Here is a 20005-nt window from a genome sequence, read left to right as displayed (position 1 = left end):
TGGCTCCATGGTGAGTCCCTGATAGGGGTGGGTGGATAAAAATCAAGGATAGGCCATCTTTTGAAGGCCACTTTGTTTTAGAATTTACTACAGAATCTATGGACCAGGGCCAGGGAGAGTAGGGTACAGGAGGTTGGATAGATGATTAGAATCACAAAACCTATCTAAGGGAAAAGACAAAATAACAATAAAGTTAATAAAGTAAAGGCAGTGGGGGAGTAGAGGGAAGATGGTGTCTGTGTAGCTACAGGTGGTTTGGACTAAGGACCTTTCCAGAAAGGCCTGCAGTCCTGTAGGTGAGGGGTCTGCTTTTAGGGAAACAGCGTACACCTGCTGAACTGCAGAATGGCTTCTGAATTGACATTTGAGTCATGTGAATTCTTAAAAGGAGCTTCATGTCCTCGACATGCACAAAGCACCGCTGTCTGAACACTGGGGTGGGTGGTTCTTCTCTCAGGCCCCTGAGAATGATAGGACAGCCACAGAGGTCCCAAAGGTAAGCTGGGTGGGGGCGCCCTGAGGAAGGCCTTGAGAATGTGCTTTACAGCTACAGTCAGAGGGAGGGCTGAGCTCGGGTCATGACATCGGAGGCAGCACAGAAAAGGCAGTGTCGGAAATGGGCCTGGAAGGATGGTGAATTAGGGTTTCTACTGCTATGAAGAAACCCCATGACCAAGGGAACTCCTATACAGGGAAGCATTTAATTGGAGTTGGCTTTGAGTTCAGAGGTTTAGTCTGCTGTCGTCATAGCAGGAAACATGGCAACATGCCGGCAGATACAGTACTGGGGAGTAGCTGGGATTTGTACATCTGGATTGGCAGGAAGCAGGAAGAGAGAGTGATCCTAGGCCTGGCTTGAGCTTCTGAAACCTCAAAGCACCCCTCCCCAAACTCCACCCAGTGACCACTTCCTCCAACAAGGCCATACCTTTTAATAGTGCCTGTGAGCCTATGGCACCATTTTCAAATCAACACAGATGGGGACAAAATAAACCCAGGACTTACAGATTCATGTCCTCAACATACAAACAAGACCCTTGGAATCTAGTCCTTGCTGGTCTTGATGCAAAGCAGGCCTGACCTTTCTTTGTCAGCCAGCTCCCTTATCTTGAAGTGGGCTGAGGGGACAATATGGCATCTGTATACCAGGACAAGCATGGGAAGCCATGTTTGCTCTGGATGAAGTGGGAAATGGGGGCAGAGCCAGGATGGTGATAGAGAACAAGTCCTAGGCAGGAATGAAGACCGAGTCTGACTGGTCCTCGATGGGAGCAGTGGGTGATTCCTACCTGTGTCTTTGCAAGCCTTCCCCTGTGAGGAGAGGTAAGATCCATGTTTCGGACACTTCTGGTATCCAGTTATATTTTCCAACAGACAATCTAAAAAAATAAGTTTGAGAGTCATATCTGCACAGATGATATTTACAAAATGATAGGATCTGGGTTTTCTGAGTGACATGCATATGCAGTTTCTAGGAATGCTGTGGGAAACGCTTTGGTTCTAGGCTGTCTTTTGGGGTACAGCTGAACTATTGCCAGCAATAATCCTATGGTCTCACTGACAGCCACGTAGGCTATGCAAAGGCTTCAGAGCAACCATAGTCACCAGTCAGCACCTTCTAGAAGAGATGAGAGGTAAAGTCAAATCCAGAAGCTTCCACACATCCAGGTGATTTAACTACATCTTATTCCCCTGGGGTCTTCAGAGTGACTCTCTAGTGTTCCCTCTGCATGGGCTATGGCTCTTAGCCAAATGCAAAGCTCACCTTACAGCTTTGATTGAAGATAACTTCCTTGTCCATTCCAGACATGTGCCTTTTAAAAAAATACATGAGGGCTGGAGAGGTGGCTCAGTGGTTAAGAGCACTGGCTGCTCTTTCAGAGGTTCCAAGTTCAATTTCCAGCACGCACATGGTGGCTCACAACCATCTGTAATGGGAACCAATCTCCTCTCCTGATGTGTCTGAAGACAGTGACAGTGTCCTCACATATATAAAACACATAAATAAATCTTAAAAATATAAGTAAATAAAAAATACATGAAAGAAACAGTACCACAAAGATGAAGATTTCTCTAACAGATGGAGAGAAAACGTGGAGATCAAAACACAAGTGCATGCTGCACGGCACAAAGACTTCACTGGGATCCTCAACACTCATTAAAAAAGACAGGCATGGCAAGACAGCATGTGCCTGCAGCCCCACTGTTGGGCAAGTGGTGTTGGAGCGGGGGCAGAGGTAGGAGACTCCCTAGGGCTTGTAGGCACAGTTTAGCCCAAACAGCCAGCTCCAGGCTCAATATGAGACATTACCTCAAAAATAAGGTGAAGAGCAACTGAGAGAGACATCTGATGTTGACCTCTGACCTACACACACACACACACACACACACACACACACAGGGGAGGGAAGCTCAGTGGTTAAGAGTACTTATTCTTGCAGAAAACCTGGGTTCCATTTTCAGAATTGACACAGTGGCTCATAAGCACTGGCAACTCCAGTTACAGAGGATGCAGTGAAACTCTTCTGACCTCTGTGGGCACCAGGCACTCACATGATACACATACAAACATGTAAACGAAATACTCATACACACATGAAATAAAATAAATCAATCTTAAAAAAAATTAAACAGGGCTGGTGAGATGGCTCAGTGGTTAAGAGCACTGACTGCTCTTCCAGAGGTCATGAGTTCAAATCCCAGCAACCACATGGTGGCTCACAACCATCCATAATGAGATCTGATGCCCTCATATGGGTGTCTGAAGACAGCTACAGTGTACTTACATAAAATAATATATATATATATATATATATATATATATATATATATATATATATAAAAGATTTATCAAAAAAAAAAATTAAACAACAGCACAGACACAGAAAAGTTTCCTAGCCGCAAGTAGCATAGGCTTCCTTCAAGAAGGAGCTACGATCTTATTAAAAATCAAACCTCAGCAAAGTTCATACACATCATGTTTGCATTCCTATCTCCTTGTCAGCCTGCCTGTCTGTCTGTCTGTCTCTGCCTCTGTCTCCCTGAGACAGGGTCTCACTCTGTAGACCAGGCTAGGCTCAAACTCACAGCTACTTGCATCTGCTGCCCAGGTGCTGGCATTAAAGGTGTACACCATTTTGTTCCGGGGGTCATGGGACAGCTCTGGCTTTGGTTCTAGTACCAGCTCTGGAATAACAATTATGTGATAGTGCATGCCATTAATCCAGCACCCAGGAAGCAGAGGCAGGCTGATCTGTGACTTTGAGGCCAACCTGGCCTACATCTTCCAGGCCAGCTGGGGTTACATAGCAAGACCCTGATATAAGGGGGAAAAAAAGTTACCATCAAAAATTCTAAAATCTTCTAACTCCAGATTCAACCAAGGTTTGTGGGCTTATCAAGAAGTAAAGAGAAATGTGCAGCCTGGACACGTTGTGTTAGGACAACTAGAATTACAAAAGGCAGAAGCATGTTTCTTATTAAATTAAAAAAAAAAGTCTTTCCAGTGAGACAAATACCAAGTCCTCCAGTGATGCTTATAAATCAACCGTAAGATGAATATCGGCAACGACAATCGCTCATTTTCCCTGGCACTGCCGGGGAGGATGACTCAAATAAACTCTCGACCTTTTGTGTCTTTGCAGATAGATCCATCTTCTCCAATTATCTCTACAGTTGCGATCTGTACTTCGGGTGGGCATGGGCTCTCGATCATCCCCTTCTGTGTTTGCCAAGAGCTTCCCGAGGTGGTTTCTAATAAACCAGGCTCATCAATAAAACAAGCTCTTTTTGAAGATATTCCTTAAAGCCAAGAAAAAAAGACAATCGATTAAAAAAAAATCTTTACAGTGCAAAGACTGAAAATGTGCTCATATTTTAGGGCTGCCATAACCAACCACTGCAGACGGGATGGCTTAAATAACAGAATGAGTTTTCCCACTGGGCTGGAAGTCTGAGGTCCAGTTGTCAGCAGGGTTGGCTTCTTTTCCTTGGCTGTCAGACAGGCCACCCCCTTGCCCTGTCCTCACATGCACCCCTGGAGCCTTCCTGTGTGCCCTGTCCCTGTTCTCACAGAGACACCAGTCACACTAGATTAGGTCCATCCTAACTTCATCCATTTTCATGTCGTGTCTCCAAGACATGTCGTGTCTTCAAGAACCCTGTCTGCAGATATGCTGACATTCTGAGGTACAGGAGCATCAAGGGGCGTCCATGTAAGAATGTCTGAGGAGATACAATGCAGGCTGACAATCCTGAGGAAGCGAGGTGCTCACAGGCATAACCGACAACTGCATGCGAGACACTAGGACACACTTCTGCACAAATCACAGACATCTATGATTTGGATCTTGCCTAAAACAAATAGGCACAAGTCTGTTCCTTTCAGCCCAGGCAGCCCTGAGGGAATGGGCTGGCTCAAGGGGAGGGGATGGCTTCTCTGACAAAGTCAAGGTCATCTGAACAGCAGCTGCAGAGCAGTGGGGAATGGTGGAGAAGGGGGGAGATGGGGAGGGATAGAGAGAGATGGGGAGGGATGGTGAGTGATAGGGAATGAGGGAGTTGTGGGGAGGAAACACAGAGAGATGGAGGTGGATGGAGAGCAATGAGGAGTGGTGGTACCCTTGGAATCAAGCAGACAGCTTTCCCAGAAGCCATGTTGGTTTTCCTCTAGCTGGTAGTTTTTCTCCCCTAAAGCAATTCTTCCTGGCTAGTTAGAAAGCGAGCGAGCACACACAGAGCCTCTGGACTCCCATTCCTTTCCCCAGCCTCCAGCCCAACAGACAGACTTGATAGAGATGACCAAGATATAAAACATGTGTCCTTAGTGAGAAGCTCACCCCTTCCAGGTTTCCAGAGACATACAAAAGCAAATTTCTCTAAACCCACCTATTCTGTTCTGTACACACGGATCTGGGCCCTGTAGCCGGGAAATTCCTGATCTCCCTGTGGGGACAGTGGGTGTGCTGTATGGCAGGCCCTGGAATGTCTGTAACTTTCCACCTGTGAAGTTCCCTGACAGCTACAAGCCCAAACAGGAGTGACACTGAGAAACAAGAGACAGTATAGCTTCTAGTGATGAATCAGGGTCACCCAGCGGCACCTACCATGGCAAGACCCAGATTTTGTGAGTGCCTAATACATGCCAGGAGTTTAAGCACATTGTGGAATAATGCTCCTTGCCCCAGACACAGATCATTCCCATCATCTTACTGATGAGGATACTAAGGTCAGCAAGATTAAACCACTTCCTTCCTTCCCCAAGATCAAGAGTTATAGAGACAGAGTTGGAGTTTGAACCAAGACAAAGCCAGGCCCTCTCTCCCCAGTCTGGTGCAGCCTGCCTTTGAGCCTTAGGCCTAGAACTGTCAATGGCGCTGCAGTCTGCAACTGCCTGATCTTCAGCTTCTGCCTAGTGCAGCCTCACGTGACCACTCCAAGCCCTGCTCAGGACTTAGCACAATGAAGCTCTTAACAAAGGAGAATGGGACTCAAGTCTCATTAGGTCATGACACAAGCCGTACCAGGTCGCCGGGGTGAATGCCATCACCCTGATTCTGGAGGTCCTTTGGGGAGCCCTCATTGAGCCAATGGATGGCTGCCATGTGTACTCAGCTTTAGTCCTGCAGGGTGAGGGGACAAAAGATAAAGACAGATTTCCAGACACTAACAGAGTAGCCATTGGTGACCAACACTGCCCTTCTGTGCCCCTCCTTAATCCGGGGTCTTTACAATAGCTTCTGTTCTGAAATGGCATCTTAACCAAGAGAGGAGAGAGAGAGAGAGAGAGAGAGAGAGAGAGAGAGAGAGAGAGAGACAGAGACAGAGACAGAGACAGAGACAGAGACAGAGACAGAGACAGAGAGAGGCTTCCCTCACAATGTCCTTATGGACAAATCATGACCTTATCACAGGCTCTGCCTCTCAAGCTGCCCATCAGAACCAGTAGCAATGAACCCCTACTTCCCTGGGGAGGGTGAGAAGGGAGGTGGGGGTGGGGCAGAAAGGAGCTCTGGGCCCTGGGGAAGAATGTTCCATGAGCACACCAGATCATTCAAACCAGATCAAAGCTGTCTTGACTTCCCCTGCCAAACCGGAAAGCACCAGCAGTTCAGTTTTGTCCCTCAAGCTTTACACGCCGTTTTGTTTGTATCCCAGGTTCTCTGGGAAAGAAGGTTTTAGGAAAACAATAGATTTTCTCTTTTGGAACCTGAGCTTTTTAGCTAGGTGAGGAGAAGCTGATGAAAAAAAAATCAGTCTTAAAAAAAAAAAAGAAAAAAATCAGTCTAGACATTAATTTCTACTTAACACACAGACCTTCCTTGGCATCTACCAATCAAAAGCTGAGAGCAACCATGAAGCTGGGGGAAACCCTGCCTCACCCTCAGGCCTCCTATAGAGCCAAGTATTTGTTTTTCCTTTTTCTTAATCTGAACTGGTTTCTTCCGCAAAGCCCTTTCTAAACAGCCATTGATTTTCCCCAGCTCAGTCCATTAATAATGCCAAGTACTCAGGAGTCCCTTTAATGCCTCCAGCTTTGTTTGGGTTGGACTTGCTCCCTGGGGTCCTGGGGGTGGGGGGGGAGGCACTCTGCTTTCTTCAAAGCTCAAACCGGTTCCCAGGGAGATTGGAATCACAGTTGCACCCCGGTCTGGGTCAATGTGGGCAAAGGAGCTTGCTGGAAACCAGCCTGTCCCCGCTGCTTGCTCCAAGCACCTCCACCCACGGCCAATCTGCTCTGTGCCCAGGCTCCTGTCCTCAGTTCAGCAGGGGCAGACACCTGCCAGAGAACAAAGTGGTGACGGAGATGAGAGCTGTTAATGAGACACATTGCTACCCGCACATTCTTTGGGCAGTTCCGGATACTCTTTGGCTTCTCTCAAGGCCTCTTGTTCCAGCCCCGGATTTCACTGTGATGATACCCTCCCTCTGCATGAGTTCCAACTTACTGGCCCCTGGTGTAATGTGACAGTGTCTCACACCATCCACCATGAGTCACTGGCTTCTCTGATGACCCTGACACCTCTTCAGCCTGGCCCGTGGTCACTCATAAGTGTTCTGTGAGAGTGTAAATCAGTGTGTCCACCAGAAGATGAGAGCTCCTTCAGGCTGAGCAGCCATGTTCAGTGTGACGCTCCAATGGTCTCCTAAAACTCCCCACCTGACCAGTGGCAGGCAGTGCAGAGTTATGCAAGTGTGTCCTTCCAGGGACTCTCTTCCACCTAGGAAAGCAGGTACATTTGAGCCATTATCTTATGCTTGGGGATCCCAGGGTAGACTGTCTGTCATGAGAGTCTTAGCTATTTGAAAGGGTAGTTTTGAAGGAGAGGCCATTGGCCACTATGTCTGCAAACCCAGCTCTAGGGGGCTGCAGCCAGAAGATGACCAAGAGGTTCAAGGTAAGCCTGGGCTACAGACTCAGTCCCAGTTAACAGCACTATGAAAGAAAAGGAGGAGGAAGAAGAGGAGGGAGGGAGGTGGGAGAGAGGAGGAGCTGTTTAGATTCAAAGCATCCCAACGATGAACTATGTATGGTTCATTGAGGTGGAAGGACGGTAAAGGAGGTGCACATGGTATCCTTCTTTCTCAAACCTTCTCCTTCTCCCCTGTCTTCTTACCCTCACCACCCTCCTCTTCCTTCAGTCCTTGCCTCCACACAAACATCTGCTTGGCTGTGCTGGAACATCTTTTTTTCCACTCGTACATTCTGCTTCCCAAGGTGCTTCATCCCAGAAAACACCTGCTCCCCCCGAAGGAGGTTGCCTGAATTATAAATGAGCCTCTGACAGATCAAGATGTGTTCAACATAAGAGAAGGGCAAAACAGGTAAACAAGCGGCCAGTCTGTTGCCCTGAGCATCTTAGGATGCTGCAAAGTTTGCTTCCCCTTGGGCCCTAGTCTGAGTGAAGTCCAAGCCTACTTCAGGATGATCTGAAGGTACGTGTATCTCCATCCGTCCCCTCTGCCCCTCCCTTTTGTCAACTATGCCCTCCTTCTGCCGTTCCACAGTCCAAAGGCTCTCTGCCTTCTTCAGCTCGGAATACAGGGATGTTTCTTGCAGCCCCTCCCCCTCCTCTGCCTTCCAGCAGCTGGACCCGATCTCCAGTCCTCAGTCTCTTCCCTTAACTTTGGATGCTCTGGGTAAGAGCATCCTGCGAGTGGACTATGGCCAATTCCTTTCTGAAGATCAGATGAAAGGCCTCACTCATGGTCATTGACGAGGAGTAATAAGGAAAGGTAAGAAGGAAGGTACTGTGAATTTATGGGCTCCCCCATAGTTCCTGTGATTAAAACTTAGTCCCCACTGCAACAATATTGAGAGGTGGAGAGGTCAGGAAGACGTGGATTAGAGCCACTGTCGAAGGGGTAAGCTCCTGATGAATTCAGCCTCCCAATCCGTCTGTCCACTTGTCCGTGTCCCCCACCCCACCCCTTTGATAAGGCAGTGTGAATCTCCTCACCAGACGTGGCATCTCAATCTATTGACTTCCAGCCTGCAGAATCATGAGCCAGCTAAGCCTCCATTCTGTGTAAGTTTTCCGGCTGGTGCTATTTGATTACAGCAGCACAAAGTAGGCTAACACAGAAGAGAGAGGACGGAGAAGATGGACTGCCAAGTGTCTACTGAGCCTGGGATACAGTCGGATCAGCAGCCAATTCTGCTTTCTCTTTAATGGGCACTGCCCATGCTGCAAGTGACCGTCTCTGAGGAGAGGCTTGGACACTGCTGCCAGGAAGGCATTGCTGGAGTATGTTTTCTCTGTCCAAAGCCCATCATTGGCTTCAGGGTCCTCCTTCGGTAAAGAATGGCATAGGGACACACTCACACAAGTGTGACTTGGTCCCCGGTCAGGAGCTTGTACTGGGAAGTATCCCAAACCATGTTTTCTTTCTGGACCTCCTGCCTAACTAGCAAACTCCTGACCTTTTCTTGTCTTTATGAGTACAATCTTTCTTCCTTTAGGTAAGGGCCAAAACCTCCGCTCTCAAGTCTTCTGAGGCTATAGTCCTTGCCAACTAGAATTACGGCAGCGCACACTTAGACAATGACATACACACACCCTCAGAACTGGGCACCCAGTTAGGGAAGGCAGACCTTTTCCTTACCCATAGACCTCAGAAACAAGGAGACCCTACTCTGAACCAGAGTCCTCTCCTGAAGACATAGGTGAGGAGTTTGGAGCTCTGAGTACCTTGCTGAAACCCACTAATGCCTCCACACATCCTGCAGAGTTGGATAAAGCAGAAGGTGTCTGCTTACATTTAAATTCAGATAAACAATGAAGTCGGGATGATTATATCCCATGCTGAACTTGGAAGATTCTCACTAAAAATATTCCCTGTTTATCTAAAATTCAGATTTAACTGAATGTCCTATATTTATGTTTGCCAGATCTGATGATTCTCCCAGAAACCCCTGTTGGAGTTATTTTAAGGAATCCAATTACAGCCCCTGTCAGGACCACTGAGGCCCAAGAGAAGTTGTTTGAGCTTTGAGAACTCTGGGAATTTAAGAATCATCGTTTCTTCCCTCAATTGCCTTTGAAACTAGGAAAAGATTTGGTTTTGTTCTTAAAATTTGTGACAATCTAAATGTATCCTCATGGCTGAGCATGAACTTGTGATCCTCCTGCCTCAGCCTCCAGAGGTCTAGACCTATGCTGCCTGGCTTAGTGACTTTTTTTTTTTTTTTAAAGCTTGCTTTTAGGTAGGCTATAAGATCAATGCCAGTTCAAGGCCAGCTTGGTCTACACATAGAGGGCTCCAATTACATATTGAAATCTCATCTCAAACACACACACACACACACACACATGAGTGTATGTATAATATATATATATATATATATATATATATATATATATATATATATTACACACATATACACATTCGTATTGTATATGTTGTCTGAAAAGGCACGGTCATGTGTATAGTCTCTATTCTAAGACTCCCCCAAGCACCTGAATAGAAAAGAGGACAATCACTACCTGGTTTGTTGAGGGATCTGAAGCCAGTGAGACAAAGCCTGGACAAGTCCCAGGTCTTCGGCTCCCTGTACAGTGCTCCTTCCTATTCTGTGACATGTGACATGTTATCCTTCTCAGGCCACTAGGCTTCAAGTCAATTAGGCAGCAAAAGCTCTTGGGAAACCCTGAAATCGAGAGGACCTGCCCTGGAGCACCTAGTGGAGGAAGGGCAAACCGGAATGGCATGTTTTAACTGATCTCTGATCGTGCCAACAACTGCCAGCTCCCAGGGCATGCAGCTGCTATTTCTGAGTCAGCAGTGAGGAGCGAGGCCTGTCTGCCACAGTGCATGTTTTTTTCCTCAAGATCTTTGTACAGGGGAGTGAGACCTCCTCACAAAACAAAAGGTTTCTCCTCTAATTGGCTGAGCAGCTGGGAGCCTAGAGCCCTTGGGATACTGTCCAAGGTCACCTACAGCCTCCCCCAAGCCTTCCATCCAGCTTATCCTGGAAACCCTAAGAGCCTCCACCCTGCTGAAGAAGGTGAATCTGAGGGTGTCACAGGAAGCTTTTGAAGCTCCGCGCACTTTGTGAAGGATTTGACAGTGCCCGTGTTACTTAGCAAGTCTCTAAGTGTTATTGGTTATTCAAGTGACCAGGGCACAAGCAGAGCACAACCCTGGAGAAAGAGGAGGCTTCTGACAGGAAGAAAGAAACTTGCACTGCAGGCCTTCATATTTGGAAGGTCCCTTCCACAAACAAGGTGAAAGATGCTAAACTTGAGGGCTGTCTTGCCATTCCAATCACATATGGCTTGCTGGCCTTTACATAAAGATGTTTCAGACCTAATAGAACTATGGGTTACTCTCCCCTCAACTCCCCTCCCTTAACACATGCCTCCCCAAGCCTTCCTGGTTTCAATTAATGTCTTTACAGCTTACCCAAACTAAGTGGCTTTGACTTAAGTCATCTTCTCTCATCCTTATGTCTCCACACCCAGCACACCAGCTGGATCCTGCTGTCTGCCACCCAACATCTGAATCCCAATGATCTTCAAGCCACCAGCATCTACTAGAACCACCTAGGTAGGTCTGTCTACAACTGTCGAGAAAGAGCTATCAATCTGCCAATCCTGTCCGTCCGTGTCCAGGCTAGGTGAGGTTTCCTGTGATCTCCTTTCTAATGGCCCTTCCTTCATAATGTACAGAGCCCCTCCCCTCCTGCCACTGTGTGCTGTTCTCCTAGTAAAAACCGAAGCTAACCCCTTCTAATTCCTTCAGCACACTTAACCAGAGTCTGCATCTTCTCTATTCATTTGGGACTGTCCTGCTTCCACAGAACATGTAAGTTCTGTGACGGCAGGCCATGTCTCCTATGTGTGTTTCTTGGGGCTCTTGTAATGAAGTACCTGAAAACTGGGTGGCTCCAGACAACAAATATTTATCCTCTTACAGTTTTTGAGGTTTGAAGTCAGAAAACCGAGTGTCCAGAGTGAGGCAGAGCTAGGGAAGATCTGTCTCTCAAAGTAGCCTGAGGCATTGCTTCTCCCCCCACCCCCCAACCCCAGACAGGGTTTCTCTGTGTAGCCCTGGCTGTCCTGGAACTCACTCTGTAGACCAGGCTGGCCTTGAACTCAGAAATCCACCTGCCTCTGCCTCCCAAGTGCTGGGATTAAAGGCAATCGCCACCACTGCCAGGCTTGAGGCATTGCTTCTTTACTTAGCAGTTTCCTTCTGTCTCTTCTCTCTTCTCTCTCTCTCTCTCTCTCTCTCTCTCTCTCTCTCTCTCTCTCTCTCTCTGTCTCTGTCTCTCTCTCTCTCTGTCTCTCTCTGTCTCTGTCTCTGTCTCTCTCTCTCTCTCTCTCTCTCTCTCTCTCTGTGTGTGTGTGTGTGTTTGTGTGTGTCTCCCTCCCTCTCTCCCCACGTCTGCCTGTGCATCTATCTCTCTAGACCAGGCCTTCATACACGCAAGTACTCATCCATGAGTCATGTAGAGTGATGCCCTGATGCTAAGGTCCTGTTCTCCAATTGGTTCTTGATCTGTCAGTAAAGAAAGCCATGAGCCAATTGCTGGGCAGAAGGGACGGAAGGGACTTCTGGGTCCCTGGAGGAGTCAGGGAGATGCAAGGAAGGGAAACAGAGTCACCATGTTTTAGAGAGAGGAGAACTGAGCAACCATGTAAGATTTCAAAACAGAGTGGACACACAGGCTGCTCCTACAGGCAGGTGGTCAGGGGAGTTTAGCAACTGAAGTTTAGGGCAGATGGGAAAGTCAGAAATAAAAACTGATAAGGGCACGAGGAGGCAGGAAATAGTAGCATCTAACAATTGTGCCAAGAATACATGTTGAAAAGTGATATCTGTGTGTGTCTTTTGTCCAAGGATTCAAGGGAAGCTGGGTGAAGGGTGGTAGTGCTGCCCCCAATCCTGGAGCAATGGCAGATAGAACATAAAACCACAGGCAACAAGTTACATCCCCGTCCTTCTTGTGTATGGTCCTAGAGATGGAACGTAGGACCTCATACACACTAGACACATGCTTTACTCCTGAGCTGCATCCCCAGTCCCCTTCTTATGATGAAAAACAGCCATACAACAGCAGAGCCCAGCCTACTCCAGTGTGACCTCATCTTCATTTGATTTCATTTGCCAAGACCTTACTTGCTACCAGGGTAAGGCAATGAAAATGGAGTAGCCTTGGTTCTGGGCATCTAAAAATGGAGACAGGAAGCCATTGTTGGCTCAGGTTTAGGGTAAAACCCCATGAGAGATGACCTTTGACTTCTCAGCTTCTATTTCCTTAAAGACTGTTTTCTAACCTTCTGTGTCAGGAAACCTTTCTCCACTACCCAGGGACCAAGACTATATTCAATTCTTTCTTTCTCTCTCTCTCTCTCTCTCTCTCTCTCTCTCCCTCTCTCTCTCTCTCTTTCTTTCTAAAACAGCTCACATTTAACCAGTGTCAATCACGATTCCCGAATAACACATGCTATAACTACCAAGCTTTGTACAGTTTTAGGATTTAAAATTGTGTCGACTCTTCCCTGGTCTCATGCATACACACGCACTGTAGTGCATACTTACTCCCTCCTAACAAACACCCTCATCTGCTTGACAGCTCTCCTTCCTGGTTTCGTGGTTTTTGCTTTTCTGTTGAAACTCCGAAAGGCCCACTACTAGTCAGTGAAGTCCCTCCTAAAGGTGTCACAGCTTTCAAAATAGCCCTACAAGCTAAAGACTAAACTTTCAAACCCGGAGCCAACGGGAGACATTTCAGAGTCATGCTATATGCTCAAGCAACTTTCTGGGAAGGGATGGACATGCACAATAGGAACAAACAGTGTACAGTGAGCTGGTTCCAGGGCGGTAAGTCCAGAACAACAGGGCTGAACTTACAGCAGGAGGAAACCTCTAACTAACACCAAAGCAACTCACTGGGAAGAGAACATTCAGGTAAACTCGTGGCATTACAAACTTGTTTAAAATCTTAAAACCAAATTAAAATGCCCTCCCAATGGTGTTAGTAAGCAGGCCCATAATTGGGTCAGAGTATGCTGATGCCTCTCCTTGTGGCTTGCCTTTGGCTCCTCAAAGAGGAGCTGTAGTGTACACAAGCTGGAGAACGGCAGGGCCAGTGACTCCTCGTCCGGGTTCGTCCGGTGCTTAGTACCTGCCCAAGGTCTATCACACACAGTGCTTGTGTGAGTTGCATGGTAAACACTCAATTGAGATGAGAACCAATATGCCAAGTGTGGTGACTCATGCTTGTAATCCCAGAATGCAAGAGGCCAGGGCAGGAGGATTGCCAAGAGCTGATTCCAGCCAGGGTTACACAGTAAAACCCTCAAAAAAAAAAAAAAAAAAAAAAAAAAAAAAACCACCAAACGAAACCAAGAAGATGAGGAGGAGATGGGAGGAATTTGATTTTGCTTTGTCAAAGGACAAAATCGCAATGTAACAATCTTAATTGTTTTCTTTTTCAGTTTTTGAATCTGGAAATATTTTCATTGTATGAAATAGAGTAAGTAATTCAATAAGCCAGGCTGAGGGGGTTGGTTTCATAGACTCAAAACAGGGAAAAAAACAACCCCCAAAGAATAGGTCATTTCCAAGTTGTGTTTTTTATGCAGCGGGGACAGACAGAGAGATAGAGAAGCAACTAATTGACAAGTGGCTCTTTAGTGACCCGTGGAAGGATTAGGGCAGCAAGAGCTGCCTAATTTCACAGTACTTACAACTGGCTTGTACAGGATGTTTGAGCATGGTGTGTCCAATCTTGATTTTTCAGATCAGATAAAAAGCTTAGTTTCAACTTCATCACTGAATGCTTCCCTTTTGATATGTAGCCTGCTCTTAGCCCGCGGTTTAAAGCAACAGCTTCCTATAATGTTCACTAAGCAGCTTTACAATAACCTACAGTTACAATAAACCCTGGGGCTTCAGCACTGTAGCAATGAGATGGATGTCACAGGACAATCCCATTAGCAAACAGATGAACTGAACAAAGTTGAGGTGGATGCAGTGTACTGCCAGTAGGTAATGTTTTGTTTTGTTTCGTTTTGTTTTGTTTTGAGACAGGCTTTCTCTGTGTAGCCCTGGCTGTCCTGGAACTCACTCTGTAGACCAGGCTGGACTCGAACTCAGAAATCCACCTGCCTCTGCCTTCCAAGTGCTGGGATTAAAGACGTGCGCCACCACTGCCTGGCGCCAGTAGGTAATCTTAACACCAAGGCTAGCCCTGGGGGACTATGGATTCAAAGCAAACCTGGGCTACATAGCACGATTTGTTTCAAATAGTCGCGTGTGCAAACATTCACATACCACACGCGATGGCAGTTCTAAACAATGCCTCTTGAAACTATTCTTTCAGAGTAAATTAAAGTTGGAAGACACTGTGGCCCTTCCTCAAGGAGGACAGGCCTTTAGGGGTGAGACTGAGCAACAAATGGCTCTGAGACAGATCATCATCCTGAAAGTCACCAGCAGTTCTAGAGGACCCAGGAGTGAGGCTGACACCTCTGTGGCTGTGGTCTGGAGAGCTTCCTGAGGAGGGGAGACACTTTTGACCTAGGTTGCAACTTTCTGGAAATGCTCTCTGAAAGGAGGGACCAGCTTGAGAAAGGTCAAAGATACAACAAGGTGGATTTAGAAATATGCAAAAAAGAAGCAGGAGATGACTTGGGAAGATCAACTCATTCTTGGTAAGGGACCTCCCCCCAGAATGCACGGGTTCTGGTCCTAACTTCTTCTCAGGTACCCAGTCTTCTTCAGCCTCTTCTTGGGCCTCTGGGCCTGTTTGCTCATCAGTAAATAAAAGATTTCTTCGAAGATGCTGCCATAGCATTCACATTGTTGACAATAGGAGGCCTAAGCCAGGATGTTGCATGTAACCATATGATCCTCACACCATCTTGGGACTCTGTAGCATCCCCATAACAAGAAAGCTCTTAGAAGATGTGGCCTCTTAACTCAGGTGTCCCAGCCTCCAAGACTGTTGGAAATAAATCTATAAATTATGCAGTAATTTTTATAAATTATCTAAGAACGGTAAGTAAGACCTCAGGTTCTTTGTGCCAAGCTGCTTGGTAAGACTTTATCTTTTCTGTTGGATTAGTGCTGGGGATTGAACTCAGGGCCTAGCACATGCCCAACACTGAGCTATAGCCTGAGACAGAGCCAATATTAAATGTTTAAAAGCCACTGGTCTCAATAAATGATTCCTTGCAGAGTGTCTTCATGCTACAAGCATGAGAGGCTCTGGTTTCTTATTCAGATGAAGCATGACTCACTTAGGATCTACCAGGTTGCTGTGAATTGTCTATGCTGTATTGAGTCTTTTGACCTGCATCCAGTGGAAAAGTCATTTCATTTCTAGCCTTAGGAGAGAGTGCCTGGTGTAGTCTGATAGAGTCCCGGGAACCAAGTTAGCAGATCTGACTTGCACTGGAGCAGCAGATACCACTCATAAATACATGTGAGTAAATATTTGTTCAATAAATGCTAACTAGCAACATCATGGCACATGACTCCTCCTCTTTGCCCATGCCTGCCTGGCATGATCCATGCCATTTTTGTGAAGATCAAGTAAGAACTTGATCCTTTTACAAACTGTAAAATATGGCACAAGTTCAGTGGTTGAGTGGGACTGGGAGAGCAGAATGAGGGAGCAGCCGGCTGGGTGATTGCGGAGGAGCTGTAGATATGTAGATATCTTCTGGGTGATTGGAGGGGTTGTAGATATGCAGATATCTTTCACAACCTACTTTAATAAGAGTTCAACCTCTAGCCTACCACCCAGCAGAGGTAGTGGGAAAAAGAGGTTATTAGGATATTGGGGAAGTTTAGAAATAGTTCTTTGGGGGTGATTCCAGTCGTTCTCAGTCCAGCCCACTAGCAAACACCACACATGAACCAGCAGCTGCAGTCCAGTCCACTCAGCAGACACCACACAGGAATCAGCAAGGGCAGTTCAATCCAGAAGAAACCTCGAGGCTCACTAATAGGCCAGAGTCAGTGGAAGCAGCAAGAATCTCACAAGAAGTTCGTTGGTGGGCGTCTCTCTGTGAAGTCACCACAAGCGAAGCTCAGCAGCACAATATAAGGTGAACCAACACATATGTGTTTTCAGCAAAGACTAGGAGGCAAAGCAAAGCAAAAATATTTCTCCAGCTCCCGCTCTCTGTGGGACCATATTTATATTCTTTCTAAACATTATGTGTCCTTTCACGTGTCTGCTATAGCAAAACATCCTTTCACCTGGGTCCCTCAGCAAAACTGACATAACTGACTTTCCAAAGAAACCAGAAGTTTCTACTTCAAGGGGTGTTGCAGGATATATTTTTCCTAAAAACATATAACACACATGTACACTCACCCAAGATAGGGAACTGACAACAGACAAAGTATAAATAGCACCAAAGTCCAACTTGGTGAACCCATGAGTTCTACTGTGCTTATGTATAGGAATACAGGTGAGGGGTTACGAATAGGAGCAGAAAGGACTCAAAGACACCTATCACCAAAGCCCATCCCAGAACAGGTGACAGTTCACAAAGACTTGGAGCCAGGAGCACACTGCACAGCCTACAGGCAGCTCAACATGTTGGAGAGTGGCCTTTCCAAGTGCCTCAGTTGGTCTACACCTCTTCCAGGCAGCTCTGGTGACCTTAGTTTCTTGTATGCAGTTGGCTGGTCCCTGCTTCTTCTCTGTAACTTAGCTTGTCTGAGAGTAACTCTCATAGTCTTTATTGTTTATTTTGAGGAGAGAGTAGGAGGGGGAGTCTAATGAATCTTGTCAGTTTCTGGAATTTCCTTTAGCTATTTTGAGTTGCTCACTTCCTATCTTGATAGAGCTTCCCTGAAGGATGGAGTTTTCACCTCCCCTAGACATCTTGTTCTTTCCCTACCTTATAACATTCTGTCCTAAAACATTCTATTTTTCACTTTCTCTTTATACTCTGTGTCTCAAGAAGCTTTTCTCCAAGGTGGTAGGTTTTAACCTGGAAGGAAACTGTTCTATAATGAGGGATGGGTTGACTCTGACATCAGCAAATGGCTTTTCTCTTAAAAGCATTCCTTACCTTGGTTGAAAAGGGGGCATTTAATAGATAGATAGATAGATAGATAGATAGATAGATAGATAGATAGATAGATAGATAGATAGATAGATAGACAACTGTATATGTTATCCATTTAGATGTTCCATGTCATCCCAAACCTTAGCTGGACATCACAACCACAAAGTCATTGAAAGTAAAATGTGTCATGAGAACCAGCAAAGGCCTGGTAGAAAGAGCCCTAACAAACTCAGAGAAGACAGGCAGTAAGTCATGTCTAATTTTCAATATTGGTAAAGTCTCTAAATTGTCTGTGAACAAAGAACAGGGCTTTTCTAATTTTAGTTTCTTCAAGTTCCCAAAGTCACACTATTAGACCAATGAATAACCAGAACTCAGCAAGCACAGATTGTCTTCACTCAGAGTCCATGTAGTTACCAAGTCTTTACCGCTTTAGTTCGGTCCATTATCTCTTGGGTCCTATGTTGCTGGAGATCACATCTCAGTGATGCAAAGCTTCTAGTCTTCTCACTGAAGGGGTTGTAACACCAAAAGGTGGTAGTTCTGCTGGACTGTCAGACTGAAACACCAGGAAGCATGCCTTTGCCCAAACACATCCAGGGCTTCTGGGAATGCCCAGATTGGCTCTGTTCTCCAAGAACTAGTGTGAGCTCAGGAGAGAAAGCACCTTTTAATTCTTGTGTCTCTGCTCCCAATAGCAAACAAGCTTGGAATAATCCTTCAAGTTCTTTGTACCTCAGGCTCCCTGATACTCCACTAAGGGAAATGAATTAGTATTGCTCCACTGCTCCAGCCGTTTTGGAGGTTAGGGTGGGAATAATACATTGGTAAGAGGGATGTGCTAGTTAGTTTTTGTCAACTTGACAAAAACTAAAATCACCTAGGAAGAGGAACCCCCAGCTGAGGAGTTGTCTCCACCATGTTGGCCCGTGGGCATGTCTATGAAGGTATTTTCCTGATTAAGCATTAATGTGGGAAAGCCCAACCCACCATGGATAGTGTCATCCCTAGGCAGGTGGTTCTGGTCTGTATAAGAAAATAAGCAGAGCAAGCTGTAGGGGAACAAGGCTGTAAGCAGCATCTCCATGGTCTCTGCTTCAGTTCCTGCCTAGAGGTTCCTGTTTGAGTTCCTGCTCTGACTTCACTCAGTGATGAACTGCGAGGTAGAACTTTCTTCACTAAGATGCCTTTGCTTGTGGTGTTTATCACAACAGTAGAGAGCAAAGCCATCCAGGACATGGGAGCTGAGGGGATACAGTGGCTTTGATTTTGGCAGGTCAGTCTATTCTCACATAGTCTCTTCTAGTGATGCTTTCTTCTGGTTACAAAACAAACCTTGATCATCACTGACTTTAACCCGTGTATCTGAGTCTACCCCAACAATGCTGTTCTCACTTGTCCTGGTGAGAAGCCCTTTGTGACCTTCTCATGGCGACTTCACTTCAAACCCTCATCCCAATATGGAATACTCAGGTCCAAATGTATCTTCTCTAAGAGGCCAGCTAGTGTGTATGAAGATATGTGAGCATGCCTATGGAGGCTGTGGAGTGAGGTCTGATCCTACACTGTCATAGTTTGGACCACTCTCTTCATCCTTCTCTTTCCAACCTTTGAAAACATCTATTGAGCATCTTCTATGGACCATCAAGGCTCCATGCTCAGGAAGACCGGAAACTATGGTTGCCCCAAGTGCCCCACACCATGCTTCTCAAATATGTCTAACTTCTCAAAACGATCATAGCACTCTGGGGTGTGAGCAAGCAGGGGATCCAGCAGCAGCAACCCTGTCCTGGCTGGTCCCTGCTTGGATGTTGAGAAGGTCACATAACTGATAGGGCCTGGAGGCTGAGAAGAAGGTTACACCCCACTCTGAGCCCCAGCCTTTTAAAGTGTAGACCTTACAGAGGACAGCGATGGAATCCCAGAGCTGGCAGAATGTAAAGTTGGGCCTAAGACAACAACAACAACAAATCAGTTCAGATGGGCTCAGTTCCCTTAATAGCTCCTATGTCCTTCTCCTATCCCTCCATAGGTTTTGGGTGAGGCTATTACCACCCTATAGAATGTACAGATGAACTCTGTTGCCTTACAGACTTGCAAGACTCACCACTGATATCTCTCACAAACAGCCCAGATTCTACATCTAATGTTTCTCTACCTCTGACAGGATTCCACCCCCCACCCACAAGCTTGTTTTCTGGTCCTGCCTAATAGGTTTTTTTTTTTTTTTTTCCAAGAATTCTACCATTTTGCAAGGATGCCTTGCTGGGCGGTCTGCTTCATCCTGCTTGGGTCCTATGGGACTCTCCATTTAACTCTCCTTGGCTCTACTCTCTGGGAGTGGAGGCAATGTCTTGTTCTTTTTTTTTTTTTTCTTTTAGTTTTTCGAGATAGGGTTTCTCTGTGTAGCCCTGGCTGTCCTGGAACTCACTCTGTAGACCAGGCTGGCCTCGAACTCAGAAATC

Source organism: Arvicanthis niloticus, chromosome 12 (genome assembly GCF_011762505.2).
Source record: "Arvicanthis niloticus isolate mArvNil1 chromosome 12, mArvNil1.pat.X, whole genome shotgun sequence".
Classification (NCBI taxonomy): domain Eukaryota; kingdom Metazoa; phylum Chordata; class Mammalia; order Rodentia; family Muridae; genus Arvicanthis; species Arvicanthis niloticus.
This window is presented reverse-complemented; position numbering follows the sequence as displayed.